Genomic DNA, 21378 nt, shown 5'->3' with positions numbered 1-21378 from the left:
AAGGCAGCAAGAGACCTGTATAGATGAAAAAGGAGATCCTGACAAAACTCAGTTATAAAAAGGACGCATACAAGATGTTGAAGCATGGTCAGATGACACAGGAGCAATATAGAGATACCGTCTGAGCATGCAGGGATTGGATTAGGAAAAGCAAAGCCCACCTGGAGTTGAATCTGGTGAGGGACATGGAGGACAACAATAAAGGCTCCTACAGGTAAATTGGCAGTAAGAAAGAGTAGGGAAATGTGGGACCTCTGCTGAATGAGGCAGAGGATCTGGTGGCATAAGACATGGAAATGGCCAAGGTACTCCATGTCTTCTTCACTTCCGTCTTCACTGGTAAGGTTTACCTTCAGGAATCCCAGGCCTCTGAGACGAGTGGGGAAGCGTGGAGCAACACAAACTCCTTCAGTGGAGGAGAATCACGTGAACCATTTCCAAACATATGAAGGACAAGAAGGTGATTGGGAGTAGTCAGCATGGATTCACAAAGGGGAAACCATGCCTGACCAAGCTGATAGTCGTTCTGATGAGATGACTGGCACAGTAGATGAGGGAAAAGCAGTGGATATTGGTTATCTTGACTGTAGCAAGGCTTTCAACACTGTCTTCCATGACATCCTGTGACTGTTGACTCAACTCCTGCTCAGGTTTCGGCCTAACACACAGCTCATGCTAAGGCCTGATATATGCTGGGAGCAGAGCAATTAGGTCAAAGTGAGAGCAACATGAAGGCAGGACGTGATGGACAGGAAGGGATAAAGGCCATTATGCAGCCGTTATCACCTGCAGCTTGCTGCCTCCTGCAGCCACCCTCATTACATATTAATTGTCCGGCAGTTTCTTCATAGTACGATGACTTACGGAAATGGAATAGACCAAATCTCCAAGCTGGAAGGTATAAATATGCCAGCTTACCAAGAAAGGTTTTGAAGCAAAGTTTCAAAACGTTTGAAGGACTGCTGAGGCTTTCGTGCTTGCCTGTGTCATACAGAGGACGCCTACACTGTGATGGAGGAGGAAGGATGAGCGCTCTCACTGTTGGCTAGGTAGCTATTTTGCTCATAGGTTCACGAGTTATGAATTATGAGTTAAGAGTTACAAGTTATGAATTAGAGAACTTGTAAGTTAGAAGCTTAATGAATTAACAAAGTGATGAATTAGTGAATTCACGTTAGACTAGTCTGTACAAAGGGGATTCAGCCCTTGTTTGACATGTTTGTTTTCTTTGCTAATGAGCTCATAAAATAAAGTTTAATTTACACAGTACATTGTCCTGTAAACTTGAGAGATTCAAACAGGTTGTGACACATCCTCATAGACTAACTGATGAAGTGCAGGCTATGTAAGTGGTCAGTGAGGTGGACTGAAAACTGGCTGAACTGCCAGGCTCACGGGATGATCAGTGGGATGAAGTCCAGCTGGATGCCACCACTGGTTAGTGGTGTACTCCAGGGATTATACTGAGGCCAGTACTGTTTAACACCTTCATAAACACCTTGATGATAGGACAGTGCACACTCTCAACAAGTTTGCAGTTAATATAAAATTAGGAGGAATGGTTGATACACCAGACAGTTGCACTGAGATTCAGAGGGACCTCAACAGGCTGGAGAAATGGGCTGACAGGAACCTCATGAAGTTCAACAAAGGGAAATAAAAAGTCCTGCACCTGGGGATGAATAATCCTGTGCACCTGGACAGGCTGGTGCCTGACCGGCTGGAAAGTAGCTTTGCAGAAAAAGACTTAGGGATCCTGGTGGACACCAGGTTGAACAGAAGCCAGAAATATGCCCTTGGGGCAAAGAAGGCCAACAGCCTGCTGGGCTGCATTAGGCAGAGCACTGCCAGCAGATCAAGGGAGGTGATCTTTCCCCTCTACTGGGTGTTTGAGTGTAATGCTATAGTTGGCAATGAGGAGATACTCTGTACAAAGTGTGTCTATTGGGGTAAAGTCTCTGGGGAGCTTACTTTGCCTCTGCTCTGAGCTGGGCAAATACGTGCAAAAACATTAGATGTATAATTAGTTTGGTGTGGTATTTGGCCTGTGCTGATAACCATGGTATTTGGCCTGTGCTGATAACCCTGACTGCAAGGCCAGGTGTATCGGAACAGCCACAGCAACATGGTCATATGATTATACACCTTCTGTAGCTGATGCTTATCCAGCAGCTCAGGATATAGCAGGATCCTCCCCGGTATGCTGGCACCCATCTCTAGAGATGTTCTCTTCAAGGCTCAGGGCCATTTGCAAAAGTGGCTTGAGCATGATGTCTTGAACTCATCCCATGTAGCTGGGAGTACAGTCACATTTGAGAGGTTCTTGGTTCTCCCCCTTGCCAATGTAAGGTGGCTAGAACAACCACAGATATTGATTTCATTGCCCTGGTTAGGTGCCATAGGCAGGGGGATTGGATCTGCCAATGTTCAGTAAAACTCCTAAAGGTCTGAGTGGCTTTTAGAAATAGTTTGAAGGACTTTAATTTAGTTAGGCTCTTAAGTCACTTCAACAGTTTAAAACTGGACCAAAGAGGCTGGAAAAGCAAGACTACTTTCACCAAATTGCATGAAATAGTTGACAAATCTGAATAAAGAAAGCTTTCTCCTCAAGGCACTATCTGCTTTTAAAAATTAAGAACTTGGGTCCAGAACAATGACATAGAGGTGTCTCAGTTTTTTGTAGGATTGTAATATAAGTTAGGTTTCTAACTGGGATTTATGACTTTCTTTGTATATTTGGACCCCAATTCATGGTCCTGTGAGAAGGTCCCTGGAGGTTATAGATCTTGCAGACTGGGCCCTTCTCTATAATGTTTAGTAATGAAAAAGACAGCTTTAGAAATGAGAAATTGTAAGTAAATATGACTGCTTCACAAAAAAAAAATGTCAATTTCTTTTTATGGGCTGTTAGATTTTTCTTTGGATTCAACATTTTTATTGCTGCTGAAAGGTTTTTAGTGCTGAAAAATGAAATACAGAAGTAATCCTAAAACATCGGAGTTTGGGAGAATGGCCACATTGGTAATTACCCATAAGCCTTCAAAACACAGCAAGGAATGTTTCTATGATTTATTTCTATTGCTTAGAAAAATCTAGAAAGCCTGTACAATATAGCATGCCCTGATATTATCTTTACCTCAGCAACCTTACTGAAGCTTAACTTAATGAAGTAATAAATTCAGAAATGTGTTTCCGCATGCATTTGTTTCATAGATTTATTATAGATAAATCCACTTATAAAATGCATTGGGATGAAAAGTCGACACTGCAGAAACTTCCTAAATACTGATGCATGTATTACAGTCTCCATTACCAATAATATATAGAAGGTAGAACATTTACTTTAATGATGATGAACAGAGGCTAGACACAGACTGACTGCTGTACAACATGTCAGTATGGTTAAGTATAATTCTCAATAGCTGTTAAAAAGAAAAGGATATTGCCTCTATATAACAGGTAAATAATTTCATATTTGTGCAATATATTTGCTCATGTTCCTATTTAACCTATATGGAGACTATAGACTTAAAAGCAGTTAGACAAATTTACTTATAGGAATATATGAATAGTCTAGATCCTTATGGGTCTGCTCCAGTCCTCACCAGACTGAGCAGAAATATTTTCATTGCATCAGACCCTTCTGGGTGAAGAGTTTTGGGTAAAATTGTGACTTGCTTAAGAAGAATAGCAAGTTTCCACTAACATTTCTGGAACCCCACACTGGCAAAAGTTTTGGCAGACTGCACACACAATATATCAAAACATGTTTTATTTTGTAAAGCATGGGTATGCTTATAACAAAAGAATATCACTTTTAAAGGTTTTAGTCTTCAACCTTGAAGTTAACAACATTAGTAAACATTTAACAATGATCGTGTCTGTGAGAAACCCTGCCAGTGAAATCACCACAATACCTAGCAAAATTTTACTCATCACCATAAGGAGCTCCTCACAGTAAGAGGGAAGAGAACACGAGGTCTGTCAAATTAATTTTAACTCAGTATCACCTGGACTTATATTAAGACTTAAAGGTAATTCAGAAATGGCTTTTGCAATGTTTGAGAACTTCCCCTTCCCTTCTCTCGGCTTTTTTTTTAAGAAGCTGTTTCAGACATGCTGGAATGCCCCTCTATGCATGGTGCTTCAGTGGCTGTCATTTGAAAGATTTCACTCATGGATGACAGTAAGAAATGAAGTATTTAATATTGATTCAGGTAAACCATAATACTTATCTATGTGAGCCACTGAGATATGTCTTAAAACTTCATTCATAAAGTCCCTACAGTATTCCTTCTTAAGCCAGCCTTCCAGAAAAATATATTCCCTGTGATGTACGGTGGGCTTCAGAGCATTTGGGGGGGCTGGTTACTGTAGTAGGGTGTCCGTCTCACGTGAAAAGAGCCTGGCCTGAACAGGAACCCAAACTGTAAGAAGACTGTCTTCTCTTGAGACATTAGGATTGCACAGGTGGATGTAGGAATCCATGTTAACTCACTTGAAAAGTTTTATATCTCTCTGAGCTAAAAATGAAATTTTTTCAACCCAATTGAAATTAAGTTTTGACAATTTTATTGGATTGCACTGAAAGCAATATGTTTCTGCAAAACATAATTTAGTCAAATCCGTCTTTTCAGAAGAAAAGTGTTTTATCAAGAAAACTTTCCTAGTTTTCTTTATAAACATACTGCCTGCACTTCATGGTTGCCCATTGCTTATGATGCTAAGCACATAAAGAAAGTATAGGCATTTTCAACTGAATTTGTTCAATAGCCCACTGGATCTCCTTTCTGATTTTCTTTATAAGTAACACCAGAAATGAAGATGAGATATTAATCTGTGAAGTCATACAAGCTGAAGAAACTCGTAACCATCTACTTGTCTTATATAGGCATTCTTTTTGAAACCTCCTATAACAGCAGGTATTTGTGTGCATATGTTTGAGCGGGTACATACTTATGACTTTAGCATGCCCATGGACCTTTGAGCTTCCCTTTCCACACACCTGTGCATTCATATAAATCTTAGAAGGTATAACTGTACACGAATAGTAACCTCTACCAAGGCCTGTTATGGAGGTGCACAAGATACCTTGAAAACATGACTGCAAATGACAGCTTCAAAATGGTTTGTCTGTATCAGCCCCATTTCTCCTTCATGCCTCCATGTAAGGATGAGGTTGTGCATGGCCTCTGATGTTCTAGATGTGGAATTATGTACACATTCATACTGAAGAAGAACATTTGACAACAGCTTCATTTTCAACAATGTGTTGCAGATTTCAGTGCATTGCATTGAATCGTTTAGAGAAGGCTGCAAGAATATATCATTGTACTACTGCATCTAAACAGACTAGCAAATTAAGAGGAGGTTAGGATTATGCAACTGGAATTATTTGTATGGTAACTACCATAAAGTTGTGATTACATCCTGGAACTCCTTAGTAAAGAAATTATTTTTAAAAAAAGGCAAGGTGTTTCCATAGGGTGACTTCTTCCTTTAGCTCACAGGCAATATGCAGCCTTCAAAGAAACTACTGAACATTTTACCCATTTGAAAACAATATGATGTACAAATTCACTTGTGAAAATACTGACCTGTTGTTCTTTGCAAGTGCACATATGCATGTAAATGAGAACAGAGTTTGGCCTGAAAGTTACAGACACAGTCTACACTGTTACCCAGAATTTTCTAAGAACATCTGCAGCGTATCCTGAGATTCTTTTCTGTGACTGAAAGCAAACTCTGTGCTTTTGGGATCTGAATATAGTAATTCAAAGCCTTTTCAGTACAGAGAACAACTGCATATTGTTTAATCTGCGAGACTCCATTAAATGACAAAACTCAAAGTCCTTTTCACTGACGAAGGAAGCAGCTTGCATTACTATAAATCCCAAGGAACCAGCTATAGATTTACAAAGTTAGCATATGGATGTTTATACAGTTGCATCTAACTGCAGATGATATTTTTGAACCACATTTAATGGTTATTGTATTAAGTTCCATTCACATACATACCCCTTATAAAAAATATGTGATGATAGTAATAATCTAAGGAAAAGGAGACAAACCTATTTTAATATACGTACGTTGAACACAGATCATACTATGTGTGCATATATGTGTTCAATCCAACTGTGGTACATTTAAATACTCTCAGAACGTGTGATCTAATCTTGTCCTCTTTACACCTTATTCTATTCAACAAATTTAGATCCAAATACATAAATAGTTTTGCTGTCTGGCACTGCATGTTTTGGTGAAATTTGGTTCATGTTGAAATGAAAAAATAGCTTATTGTACAGCTTTCATATTAGGGGCTTGGGATTTTGTCTTTCTGAGAATGAACCCCTGCTCACAACCTGCAAATACCATAGGTATCATTTTTGTCTTTTTTAAGTTCCCTTATCAGATTGATTTCCCCTTGTGTTTGCAACTATTTCCACCTTGGAGTTGTTTTGTAAATATTAGAACAGCAGGACACACCTGTTTGTACTGGGTAAAGAAATGGGCTTGCTATTTTTGGTACAATTGCTCAAAAATTCTCATAACTAACAAGAAGCTCTACTGTTCAAGGTCTGATAGACCTGCCTGGACCATGGTGGGAGAGCCACTGCGTTTTTAATAAATTCAATAATTACTAGAAATGATAGTACAGTATGTTGTGTATTGTATAGAGAGAAGGCGTTTGTATCATCACCTGATGATTACAAAGATTATTACAGGTGCTTGACAAAGTCCAACAGTAATTCTTAGTGAGAAATTCAATTAATACCGCCCCTCAGTCCAGGGTACTGCCTTGTAAAGTGGCTCAGCCCCAGCCTCTGCTCCTTTGACCTCCTGTTTCTGCCAGGAAGCCTGCCCTCATCTCATTCATCCCCACAGAGCTCTTCACATTGATGATTCAAAATTTTACTTAATTTTACTTTTCTGAATTGTGGTCCTGATACAAAACTCACAGTAGTGTATTTTTGCTCCCATAGGGATGCTTTGCATGCACACAAGTGCCTGGTTTGTGGTCACATTATCCATACGGTTGCTTAGTATTCCTAACAAGTTATTATCATTTCTTTTTATAACCCCTATCACAGGTTATGTGCTTGCCCCTAGATATCCCTATTCTTGAACCAGCAAGTGGAATAGTTAATCTTAAATATTTTGAGAATTCTTTGATTTCTCAGTGCCATTTAAAATAGTATCACAATCAACACACTAAGCTAGCATATTTTCATTGGTTTAAATGTTTGACACAATTGTACAGTGACTGGCTCAGATACAGAAAACTGAGATGCTAAGTAACATTATCTCAGGTTAAGTCCATTGTAGCATACTAAATTTATTGAGGACTGTTGTCTGGCAGAGTCCTAACATCATGGAGCAGCCTGAGTCTATGCTATTAAACTTGTAGCCTCTAGAGCAGGATAAGTACCTCAGATTGCCAATATGGGATCATCCTTGGCCTGTGCTAACTCTTGAACTATGTCTGCTTATTGTCTGGGAAAGCGCTAGATGTCCTGACTGAAACTGTGGCAGGGACCACGCAAGTACCATGAGAGTAGAGGCAATCGCGTCCATTGCCTATGTGAGCTCCGTGGCATCAGTAATTTCCTCATGTTGATGAACTATCCTGCATACTATCTGTTTCAAATTCCCATTCATTCAGAAAATATCAAAGCCTATATAAAATTATTTTAAAAAATAAGGGTTGGAATTAGTATATGTCAGTGAGTTCTGAAATACTCGAATATGGCTTCAACATGTAAAGCACAGTATATTAGCTCTATGTACTTGAAACAGCATCTCATTTTCATAACAACAGAATAATTTCATGAACTGAAGGTCAAGTTTTTTCTTCCCCATCCCCTCCCCCATTACATTTGAACTGTTGTTTTGAGGAAAATACAGTATTTGGTTGAGGGAATAATATATGTCAGTCATTGCAGAATTCATTTCTGTACATCAGCCTTGTTCTAGAGAACTTAAATCTTTGCAATGAACATCTCTGTAGGCACTGTTTTCTTTCCTTAACCCTCCATATATAATTTTATGTGACAACTTCTTGTGCATGTTTACTATAATAATGACGATGCAAAGGTGAGATAACTCAGAGGCTTGAAATGCATGCAGGAAGCTTTCAGATCTGATATTTAACACTGTTCTTGTTTAAAGCTCAGCTACAGAGACAGTAGCATTTTGATTCGAACGTGCAGTGCAGCTGGCATATACGAGTGTTGAAGCAATCTTGAGACTAGGGACTATTAAAATATAGAACCATAGCTGGCTGTGGAATACCAGGAATATAAGTTAACTTTGGTGTTTCTTAATATTTTGGACTATTTATGGTGAAAAATTACTAACATCTTTGCATGTTTGTCCTGGTTTCGGCTGGGATAGAGTTAGTTTTCTTTCTAGTAGCCGGTATAGTGCTGTGCTTTGGATTTTAGTATAAGAATAATATTGATAACATGCTGATGTTTTGGCTGTCGCTAAGCGGTGTTTACATTGGTCAAGGATTCTTTCCCCCTTCAGCTCCCCATGCTCTGCCAGGTGCCCAAGAAATGGGAGGGGGCACAGCCAGGATAGTTGATCCAAACTGACCAAAGGGCTATTCCATACCATATGATGTCATGCCCAGTATATAAACTGGGGGGAGCTGGCCGGGGGGTAGCGATCATTGCTCGGGGACTGGCTGGGTGTCAGTCGGCGGGTGGTGAGCGGTTGTAATTTTTTTTATATATATATTTTCTTTTTTTTTTTTTCCCCTCCCTTGGGTTTTGTTCCTCTCTCTCTCTCATTGTTTGTTTTTTTCCCTCTCATTATAATTCATTATTATTATTACTATTATTTTGTTCCAATTATTAAACTGTTATTATCTCAACCCACGAGTTTTCTTACTTTTGCTCTTTTGATTCTCTCCCCCATCCCATCGGGGGGGAGTGAGCGAGCGGCTGCGTGGTGCTTGGCTGCCGGCTGGGGCTAAACCACGACAATGTTTTTTCTAAGGATAAACTGACACACACCTCAGACACTTATTCAGCTTCAGTATTTCATTTTTGTTACCATGTGTGCAGGATGTAAGGAGACATTTCCATCTGCGCGATTAGTTTCTCTGACATGGCTGCAGAAGAGTGCCTGAGAATGCTTCTTATACCAATTACATCGACTATTTCTTTTTATCACACTCAGCCATCTACAACCATTTGCGTTCCCGTGTGCTAGAAATGCAGCTGCTGCCAAGGCTGGAGGAGCCTGAAGTACAAGAGGGAAAGCGATCGATTGGCATTTGCAGGAGGGGTCAGTCATCGGAGCAGTTACATGAGCACCTCTTGTTCTCAACACACTAACGACGGCTGTGACATTGCCTTCCCCAGGCCATGAGGAACCAGCTACAGTATGCCAGTGACACATTGATTGTGTTTTTTGATGGAAAGAAAGTGGGTCTGGTAACTTCCATTTCTACTACTACACATGTGCTCATTCCAGGACTGACAGCTACTGCCAATGGATGAGGGGCTCTGCACTGCACTGGGAGTAAGAAATCACAACGTGACCAGAAGTCAGCTGAAGAGCTGTAAGTGAGAAGACTAATGGGAGTGGCTGCCCTTCCAAAAATCAGCATTAATGCCTGTAATTGCACAATGAGATATAAGAAAACATATCTTATATGTAGGGTCTAGCAGATGCTTTGAGTGCCTTCTAGTTGGGTTAAAAGGTAGCCTTTCAGTTATCTCCAGTGCCAGAGCTGATTTCACACATCATGCAATGTCCAGCAATGATTTTCAGTGTCTTTTGTTTTCAATGTTTATAGAGGAAAAACATTGTAAGGAAAGATAGATACCTCAATTAAAAGGAGCAAGCCCCATTGCTGGGGAGGGGATAGTGTGAAAATCTCTGATGCCCATACAAGGTGTAATCCAGGAAGGTCTCTAGTGTCAGAAGAGTGACAGAAGTGGCAGGTCTGTCTCCACAGCCTGCACGTGACAGACCCTCTGATGGGAAGAATGACCTGGAGAAAAGGAGCAAGCCAAACAGCTTGACACCTAGGAGATTTGGTACCTTGGCTATCTCCAGGTGCCAGAACTGTGGAGTGGGACCAGTTTGGGTCATTCAGAAACTGGAGGAGCTAGACTTGAAGCTGTGGAAGTTGAGAGAGACACAAAATAGTCCCTAGATGCTTGCAGTAGTTGTAGCTTCAATAACGCGTAATTTCTACTTTGAGCAAGACTCTGATGGGGAAATGCAAAGGGAAAAGAGGGTCAGGAAGAAATGTATGGCAGAAGAGAGTAAAGTGAGGAGCAGGAAACAGGGTTTTGTGGCTATTATCCTGCTGGGTGCTAACAAGTAGCACAGTTTGCAGAGGATGGCTTGGCCAGCTGGGGTCCGAAGGAGGCCACATCTCTCAAACCACCGTGTCAGTCCCTGGCAAGCTTCAGTAAACTTTTTAAATGCATTTCACTGCAGCTGTTAGCAATGAAATGGACAAACGCTCCATCTCACCAACTGAAAGAAAGGGTAATTTACTGGGGAGCTTAGAAAAAAATAAATTTCCAATGAACTGGAAAGCCTGCTGTTTAACCAGCTTTAATGGTAACAGAGTGCTGTATCAATTGCTTTCAACACAGAAACTGTCACTTCTTTTGGAAATTTGCATCTTTTAAATGCATATTTTCAATCAACACTTTAGACTTCAGAGCTGTCACTGCCTTCACATGCCACTGCCGTTACTGCAATCACAAGTCGTTGCTTATCAGACTGATTGCCAGCAGTGCACTTCTGCCACAACTGTCAACGCAGGTGGTTATAAGCTTTAATAAAATAGTTTAAAGTGTGTTTGTGCATGTGTGATTGGGGGAGATAGAGAGGGAGAGAGAGAAAGAGACTAAATTGCACTTTTCAATGCTCAGGTGGTAGAGCTGTTAGAGGATTACACAACAAGGACAAAACAGAATGAAGTTATCAACTGTTCTAATTTAAAAAAAAAAAAAAAAAAACCCAACACAAACCCAAAACTCTCGGGTAATAATCAAGTTTGGAGATGTGCATCTCTAACACCCTTTTGGCATGAAATAAGCAACAGAAGTCAGGAAACCTCTAGGCATGCCCGACAACTCATATTTGTGACAACCTAAAACAAGGATTTGAATTACAGTGTGTTTTCTGCAGACAATCCTGCTAATGTATATCTAAGTACCATCAGCAGATAAACTGTTTGGGTTAAAAGTTGTCAAACGGTAACTAACACCACAAGTTGTACAAAATTATCTGATGTCTCTAACAACATCTGTCAACATTGTTTTTTATTATAATCTCATACCCCTGAAGATGGTGGTAAAGGCGTGACCTTCTGATTTAAAATAGCAAGTGTGACAAAGTTTTGAAGCTCCATTACAGATCCCACATGTATAAGACTGTCATAGTCCTTGCATGTTAAATCATCCTGTTACAAAGGTCTAGTTTATTAGTACTTAGCCAAGGTAGACTAGTGGTACTGAGCAAAGTTGACAGTATAACTAGAGCTTGTTCAAAATTTTCTGAGATTTGTTTGCTGTTGAAAATGTTTATTCACTTGACTAAGCATATTTTGCTGGAAGAAATTTCATTAAAATTTTTGTGACAAGCATTGTACCATTATTATTAGTCTGTTACAAAGCATTTTAGGTATTTATAAGTATTCTATCATAAAACTTAAAGAAGATTTGCAAAATAATGTTTCCATATTATTTAGTGAAATTCTTTGATCTTTGCAAGATAAATTCTGAAATAATAAATGTTTTTTCCTAAAATTCATATCTATGATGAAATTTTTGGTTAAGTTCCAATAAATGGATTTTCTCTCACCATGACTTGATTTATACTCATTTTATTTGTCTCTTCCCTGAAAAAAAAGTGGGCATGCAAGTTAAAAGCAAACATTATAACTGCATTCTGGCAGAATAATACCCCATCAAGTTGAAGGTACTTCATGCAGTCCTGGAAAACCAAAACACTAAATATATTTTGTATAACTAATACTAAAAATATCTCACTTATGAGACTGATGACTGGGTTACTCTTGGACACTTGATAAAACTGAAATAAAATAAGCAAAAAATAGCAACTTGCATTCCCACTCATTGTGCACATCTCATAAATATGTTAAAGGAAAGCCTACTTCGAGCAAATTCTTCTGTATGGTAGTCCTCAATATCTATGTCACTGATACACTAACGTGTATGAAAGAGGTTCAGACAAAGTGATGGTCCATGGCTCTTCACCTAGTGGTATCTGAACCTTCTCTGTGAAAAGTTGACCTAAATACAGGGAATATTTAGACAGGATTTTGTATAAGTATTTTTCCAGCAGAAAAGAATGTACAGCTTAACCAGGCCTCTGTTCAATACTGCACTGTCGTGGTTTAGCCCCAGTCAGCAACCAAGCACCACACAGCCACTCGCTCACCACCCTCCGCCCCCCGGTGGGATGGGGGAGAGAATCTGAAGAGCAAAAGTAAGAAAACTCGTGGGTTGAGATAGAACAGTTTAAAAATTGAAATAAAATAAAATAAAAATAATAAATTATAAGGAAAAGGAAAACAATGAGAGAGAGAGAACAAAACCCAAGAAAAAAACAAGTGATGCAACCACTCACCACCTGCTGACTGATGCCCAGCCAGTCCCCAAGCAGTGATCGCTGCCCCCCAGCCAACTCCCCCAGTTTCTATACTGAGCATGAGGCCATATGGTCTGGAATAGCCCTCTGGCCAGTTGGGGTCAGCTGTCCTGGCTGTGCCCCCTCCCAGCTTCTCATGCACCTGGCAGAGCCTGGGAAGCTGAAAAGTCCTTGACCAGTGTAAGCACTGCTTAGCAACAACTAAACCATCAGTGTGCTATCAACATTATTCTCATACTAAATTCAAAACACAGCACTGTACGAGCTACTAGGAAGAAAATTAACTCTATCCCAGCCAATACCAAGACAGCACACACCTAGCATAGCCTGATGTGAAAATAGGCATGCTACTTTACTACAGGCATGCCATAATACCTCTGCTGGTATTATAGAGGAATAGATGAATGAAAAATGGGATTTAATATGAGTTAATAAATCTAGGGTAGCTAAAGTTTGTGATTAACTGACAACTGAATGCAGCCCATGGCCTTTTTTTTTTTTAATTCTGTACAATAGAATGAGAGAACTAAAAGTAACTCCAACATCCCTTCATTAAACAAAGGAAGAATCTTCCAACCTGGAACTCTTTATTTGCTGAGGTGTTCGAGGCATCTTTCTCAGCCTTCACTGCATACGCAGCTGGCTCCTTCTCCAGTTTTTTAATACCTGCTGTGGATGTCATTATATTGTGGAAGTTATCTTTTGGTTCTAGAGATGTACAAGTAGCCATTTTTGTTATGTAGTTACTAATGTTAAATGTGCTTTAAGTTAATTTCCTTAGTGATTTAAACCCTTTGGCTTTCCTCCTGTCTTTCCCCCATACATTCAAAGTTAGAAGTATTTTAAAAAATCACATTCCAGTGGGGGATTGTCATGACACACTAATCTCTTCCTAAATGTGAAGCCACGGGTTTATAGCACAGCAATAGTTCCCTTGGTTTGTGTGCTTTAAGTGATTTAAATTCCTTAGGCAGGATGATGGCACGATTTACAGAAGCATTGCAGGGTCACTGTTTATTGCAAGCCTATGTGACAATGCATGTAAGTCCAGCAGCTTCTACAATGAAGCTTAAGAAAGCTACACTCGTATATGAAATTCTGGAGTTTAGCTGGGTTTTTTTATATACCTTATTGTATTTTTATAAATCTCTGTAACATCAACTGCCATTGCAATCAATATTGGTTTAGCAGATTTCAGTCAAAGTTGGATGAGAAACAAATAGGTAGACAGATCAATGAAGTGATCATGCAGATCTTTGTTTATGTGTGTAGGTCATACTGGAGTAGCCTAAATGAAATAACGGATTTAATACCAATCCAGCTGCTAATAAGAATTCTTCTGATAATGTCCCAGCTGTGACTGGAGTGATGTTTCTTACAGAACAAGGAAAAATCCTGTAACGCACTTGTCTGTCTCACTACTCCGAGTCCAGCCTTCCCATCCAGTACATCTTTTTGACCATTGCATTTGAAGTGAGGTAGCAAAATATGGTCCTGCTTATTTTGCTCAGCTACTTTGATATGTAGGTTTTAAGTATACCAACCAAAGATCTCTCATTTTCTATTTTAAAACTAAGTCCCTGTTTTCTTCAGTTCAAAGTAACATCATCCTGAAACAAAACTTCTGTTGGGCACCATTGATTTGACTGTAATACACAACACACAATATTCAGCAGGACAGCAGTATACAACATTCTGCAGAAAATCCATTACAACCATGTGTGATGCCTTTTAATTCTTATCCCACAAAGAGTAAGATGCAAGATAAGAATCTTCTCAGCCTCAATAGAAATACATTTTTAAAGGACAGTATTTGTTATACAAATGTAATGTACAATGGAATAGAGATGGTTACATCCTAAACTCTCATTGACAAGGCTATAATTCCCATTAAGTGTTTTGTGTGGTTAATATTTTCCTACACTGAGTCTATATTTTACTTAGGAGTCCAGAATGTGCAATGGATCATCCTGAAATCCGCTCAGTCGCCAATGAAATGATCTCCCACTGCTCTTCTCTTATTGCTTGGAAGTGTGCTAGGTTCCAGCAGGGAAGTCCTGTGGCTGGTGGAAGGAGAGCAGAGGAAATCTGGTCGCTGGCAGGGCATCCAAGCCTCTGACAGAAGCAGGCTGCTGCAGGTGATTTTACGTGGTGCACTGGGACCCACCAGGTATTCAAATCTCATAGCGCTCAGAAGATAAAGTACCTGCATCACCTGCCTAAAGCTCTGTCAGCAGAAAGTTTGCACAATGGGAACACAGAGAAGACCTCTGAATTACTGTGTAACCAGAATAAGTACTCAAACCTTTTTCTAGCTTGTTAGGACTGAATTAACTCTATCTTCAGCAGTGCTTTATCAGATATCTTTCTGGGTAGAACCAGGGATGTGAAACATTGTAGTGGCTAAGCTGACCAGGATGAGAAGGGCTGAGATCAGAGAAAAGAAGTAAGATGTTAACAAAAATAGCCACATGATGAACACTAAACATCTGTAGGGTTGCTTCAGCTTATAAGAATTTAATTTGAATTTGAATAGAATTTGGCCTGTGTGATCCGCCTCAGAACTTTTTGGATTGTCTGTTGTTTTATGAAACATCTATGTGATGCTTCTCTTGCTTATGGTACTACTGCCTTACATTCAAAAGCCATTACTTGACACCACTAAAAATAACAGATGCAAAAAAAAAAAATCCCTCTAATGTCTTGTTCTGATATACTCCTTGGTCAAATTTTCAATTCTTTCCGTCAAAGCCACAAAACACAAAACTTACAGCTTTATTACAACTTACAGCTTACAGCTTTTTTACAACTTTACAGAAAGCCATGCTTTCTTATAATGGCTTCAGCAGTTGGAGCATTAAGAAAACCTGCAAAGACAAAAGATTAATAATAAAATTATGGAAATGTCAAACAATTTTTTGGCTGGGTAATTGTAATTGTACTTTCATTATTATCTGATATAAATATGCTCTCACAGTAGCAACAGTTTTCCTCTGTATTTAGCCCCATCAATTTTATATTACTAGGGTTTGTATGTGTTATTTGCAAATAGGCATGTGTATAAGTTTTGCTCCCTTTGCTAAACATGCCCATACACCTGAAAATAATGTCTGTGGAAAGGCAGTGACTATTTAGACTCACGGCTGTGCTAAAAAAAATGGCATGAATCTCAAAGTTCCCCAAAATCCCCATCTGCTGAGACTTTGCAGGAAATACATGCCAAGTTTTTTTCAGGCATTTATAAAAAGACATGTAGAAGGGCCATGTTACATTGCAAAGATCAGTGGGGTGCACTGAGCATCATTAGCATATATGAAGAATAGAAAACACCCATGAGAAGTAACAGAACTCTTAAACAGATAAAGGAGAGGTCAGTTAATTTTTGGTTGGGCAGGACTGAGTGTGTATTAGAAACTTGATGTTAGACATGGCAAAATTAACACCAAAATCATGTATGAAATTGTTTCGCTTTGCAAGCTGTTTTTTGCTGTTGTTTTCTGATGTTTCTTGCTAAATACTAATACATCTCCCACACTTTCTCTCCTGATCAACGTACACTTAAAACTGTTACCTATTGTATTATTTCTCACATCAGTGTTAAACAAATTCTGTGTTGTCTGTGGCTTCTGTGCCAATTCCTAAGGGGGACAATTAAGCCAACACAAGCTCTGCTACACTTCAGTCATAAGGAGCTGTGGTAGAAGCATGACCTGCCTCGTTGGTTAGCTCCATCCTTCCCACGCTTCTCCTTGTGAGGAGTTCTCCTTTGCTTCCAGCTGCACGTTAGCCTGGAAATTCAATGCAAGACCTTTAAAAGAGGAGCAAATAAACCGCCGTCCTTCAGCAGGTTATGATTCTGCTCCTGCCTGCCATGGTTCTGGCATAGGTAAAAAAACAGTACAAGCTTCATGCTAGTACAGGTGGACGATGGCCACGTCCCTTGCAGTGAATCACAGTGAACATTCCGAGAGAAGGAATCTGAAGAAGACTCTTCCCAACAATTTCTTAACAGGAGCCTGTGTGTAACATCTCAGCCAGCTCTGTTAGGCTCAGTTTAAAACTGAGGTATATTGGCAGTATGGACTGGAACGTGTCTGGCGCTTGCCAAGCATAATACTAGAAGTCTTGTGTTCCTGTTTCTCCCATTTCAGTACCTTTAAACAAGCCTTACACTCACCAAATAAATAAATAAGTTGAAATATCCCCTGAGAGGTCTCTGGTAGATTGAGAGACAGATGCATTAATGTTTTGGTAAGCAGTAGATGAAACGAATGTATACCTGATTACTAAAAGCACACTGGGAAATTGAAACAAGTGATCTGCACAGAGGTGAGAGACTGATGATACTAAAAGCTAAATTGGAGGAAGATTAAGCGGTTTGTGTATCAGTGAGCACTGAATATCTGAAAGCATGCATAGAAATTAGGACAGCAGAGTGAAGTGGCATAAGGGACTCAGCAATATGGCCAGCAAAGGCAGCTTAGGGCTAAATTCTGGCCTTATCTCCAGACATACATAGTAAATGGGTGCTGGCTTCCCATCCAGTACAAGAGGGATAGCATCTCTGTGAGGACCAGTGAGTGTATTTATGAGTAACATTTACAGTTTGCTCATTGGATCGGTTATGAAGGGGATTCTGTCCCTTACTGGCATTGGCATTTATGTGAGCCACACAAATTAATAAGCTCAGTGGCTAGGGATGACAATTAACTTTTGGACCAAACCCTGATGAAGTCAACACCACATCCACTGAAGTAAATGCCAAAATTCCTGTTGATTTCAGTGGTGACAGGTGTTTCTCTTAGCAGGCATCTCTGTGCTACAGAGGGATTGTGCTGGACTGCCTGCACCGAGGAAAATGTCTCCTTATGTCCTCCATTCCCTTTGCATGGAAGCGAGCGATGTGGGAGAGCTTCATCCATTCACTTGATTAATAAAGGAGGGTACACAGTACAGACTCCAAAAAATGAAGCCAGATAACGAAATATGTTACATGGATAAGTGAGAAAGACTCCAGAGCTCAGCAGGACCTGTGTCCTGTATTCAACAGAAAATATGGCCAAATAAATGACTCCAAACATTCGCTGAGGAAAGCAGGAGAAAGCAGGCATCTGTCTTGTGGGAAAGTTGTATGATATGGTGGGCCATGTTAAAACTGATAATGAGGTGTAAAGAAGTGGCAAAACAGAGAAGCTCCTGGTCTTGATGTCCTGTAACCCAGACCTTTGCAATAAAAGACAGCTCCTCACCAGGATCTGAGTTAATAATACATTTCAGTTCCACCTCTCCTCGTCTGCCATAGAAAAAAATTGGTGGCAGTATTTCAGAAAGCGTCAGTAATGATGCAACTCGAAGATGATAGCAAGGACACATGTGCTGGGGTAGGTGAATGTTCACAGCACTGGAATAAAAACCTCCTCCAACATGTGAACTCCTGAGACCTGTTGCTACAGAAAAACTTTTAGAAATTGGAGGGCAGGGCAACATCCACTGTTTATCTAATTATAGCTGGCAAGTGAAAGGACAAAGGGGCTATGCTAAATAATATTTTGAAAGTTCTGTCTGTGTCATACAATGGACAGAACTGTAAATAGAAATTGGAGAATCTAAATATCAAATTCCTCATCTTCCTACCCCTTACCCTTACAAAAGAGAGGAAGAGAGAAAGGAAGAAAAGAAAGAGAGGAAGGAATGGAGAAACAGAGAAAGGGAGGATGGGTGGGATGAAGGAAGGAAACTCGTCTCTGAACAACAAAAGGACCAGTATACAAACAGTGTACAAACCAGTATACAAACAGAAATACCGGGCACACCCAATTACTTTGCTGTCTACAGTCACTTTCTCCTACATCTCCGGTTGCTCCCTCTGTTCTCCTATCGCCCTCAGCCTGTGAAGAGCTCTTCATTCCTTACTGAGCACCCTCAGCCCTGGTGCCTGCCCTGCTCCCTTGCCTGTGGGCAGGGTGGCTTTTAGCCACGCTATGCTATCTGACATCCTCTCACTTCTTCCCTCACAGGTATTGCCAGTTTTGCTTGTTAAATCCCACCGTAAAACCATCATTTTCCATGTAGGTTGTGATAACTGCCTCCACAATGCTTTTTGTGAAATCATATATGAAAGCTGCTGCATAGAAATAAAATGTATGGTACTGGTAGCTCAGTGTCATGGAGATCGGGGAGTCATGGACTACAGAAAACAGAGGAAGCACTTGAATTCTTTCAGGCTTGTCAAAGATCTTAATAATGTTTGAAAGGGACACCAACAAAACTAATAAAAATATTTTCTCACTTATGTACAACTTTGAGCTGATTGGAGTTAATCAGCAGCAAAAAAAGCTTACATTATTCTGTAACATAGTAGCAGAATTGCTGGCAAAATAATGAATGGAATTTAAAAAAGGAAAATTGTTTAAGAAAAAAAAGAAATCTTCATTTTGAAAGTTATATAAACACAATTATTTGATGACTTCAGATTATTTTTTCCTATTTTTGATACTAAAATCTCCTTCAAAATGTACCCTTTCCTTACAATAGCTTCCAATACATTGACTTTTTCCTATGAAAGAAAATTTTGTTTTGGAAAAAAAAAGAAGATATTATTTTAGAGAGAGGTAAAGAACTTACAGTAATAGGAAGAACAGAAAAAATCAAGAGAATATAGTGGTACTGACTTGTATAGCTAATGTGAATAAAAATAAGGAACAGACAATAGAGAAACCAAGGCAATATGAAAATCTATTAATTAAGTGTTGTCAGACAGGAAACTAGAATTACTTTGTTTATATCAACCACTGTAGTAAGGAGAAGGAAAAACAAAGGAATATTCTGTAGTTACAAAATATTGAAGTTGGCCTTTCAAAGTATCCCAGGAAGAGACAAGCAGAGAACCCTATCCTCTTTGCCATTAAGGATGTGGTGCCCCTAACATTTAATTCACATTTTGTCTGATTTGTATTCTGGAATAGGTCTTAATCAGATGAAGCTGTTCTGCTTTGTATGAGAGCTGAGAAGAGGCTCTGGGTGTCCCTGGCGTATGCTCAAACTACAGAATCATTTTCATTTTCTGTCTGATTCCCTAAATATTTGAACAACTTGACTGAGAATAACAGAGGGATGAACCCCAGAATACTAATTGTCTTTGGGTATTCATTGCAATTGGGCAATTCCTTGGGCATTCATTTAGGAAGTATGAGACCTGGGTGTCTAAGTCATTAGGCAAGGTGAGAAAGGAAGCTGGCTTCCCCACTAGTGAACTTTATCTGTCTTCAGGCTCATGAGAGTCTGAAGACACATGTTGGATTTAGTGAATTTAACCTAACAAAGCATTCAGGAGTATCCAAACTGCAAGATAGGACACCCTGCTCAAGATAAAAAAATTAAATCCTATGTGGAAGCTGGTATTTATGAAGGAACACACATATGTCCCGTATCTTCTCACACACACACACACACATACATGTAATATGAGGATATGCCCATCTGAAGGCAGCAGAAGGTAGCAGTACAGAACTTTTCCATGGTCATACTATTTAATTAAAACTCTTTTCCAGATGAATTCAGCCAATCAGTTTTGAAGATGGAAGCTGCAGCACAGTCTCAAAGTCTTGCACTGGTGCTCAACGTAGATGAGCTGCTCTGTTCATATTCTTACCCAGCCAAAACTGGGTTCTGCTAACATCAGTTTTCATACCACTTTCTTTATTACAGATATTACTTTTCTCAGAAGGTAAACTGAAGCAATTTGTAAAGTAGTGAGTTTTTAATGATATTCTGAGTGCAGCTCTCAACACGCTCTTCAGTATGGCTTGACAATTCTTTGGGTACTGCATGACTGTATTTATCTTTTGAGTTACAAGCAGCAGAAGCAAAATGAAACAATCAAAGTTTAAATTGAACTGAGTACTTGAAAGACGCTATTTATGAAGAAAGAACATATTTGCCCTGTGTTAATCTCATGTAGGGCAGAGACGTAAGAAAAGTGTAAACTTGCTTGTTTTAGGTGGTTCTTTAGACTGTAATGGACTTTCTCCTCTTTGAACTTATGGAACAGGACAGGCTGGCATCCTCTTCAAGCAGCCCCTGTGAGACAGAAAGCAAAGTCCTTCTACTTTCCTTCAGGAATGAGCCATTCTTTCTCTGATGCCTCTTTAAAGAAGAAACTTGCTTATAGAAAACATAATGCTAGAGGAAACTCCTTGGCAGCACTAAATCAACAATCCTCATGCCAGTTGCCTGTTAGCGATATAGATATACTTTTGTCTTTTGCTGATAAGCACGCTGAAATCTGTCAGGATATATTCTGTTACGTCCTTTTAATTAAAGATAAAAATCCAGCATTTTATGCTACTGAAACTGAGCCTGATTACCTATCTTGAGAAGCTGAGCTATTGCTACACTGAGGACTAGGAAAAGTTGTTTATCAAACTGAGCAGAACTGAAATTGGAACAAAATTTCTGGGCATTGTTTGAACAATAGCTCCTTTCCCTTCAAATCACAGGACAAAGTAAATATCACAGATTGCTGATAAACATTTTCCCTACCAATTTTCTTCATGCCTTAAAGGTCTTTTGTTAGCTTGTTTCTTGCAGAATGCATGCCTGAAGCTGTGAGAAACTTTCAGGGTAAATAGTTTCCCACAACAATAACCCTTCAAGGATCACAATTACAACTATGGGCTTTTATGATCTTGTTTCCAAAACTCATCATGAGAAAATTACTGGCTAGCTGCT

This window comes from Mycteria americana, chromosome 3 (assembly GCF_035582795.1).
Source record: "Mycteria americana isolate JAX WOST 10 ecotype Jacksonville Zoo and Gardens chromosome 3, USCA_MyAme_1.0, whole genome shotgun sequence".
Lineage (NCBI taxonomy): Eukaryota > Metazoa > Chordata > Aves > Ciconiiformes > Ciconiidae > Mycteria > Mycteria americana.
The sequence above is the reverse complement of the archived record's forward strand: the minus strand, read 5'-3'. Positions refer to the sequence as shown.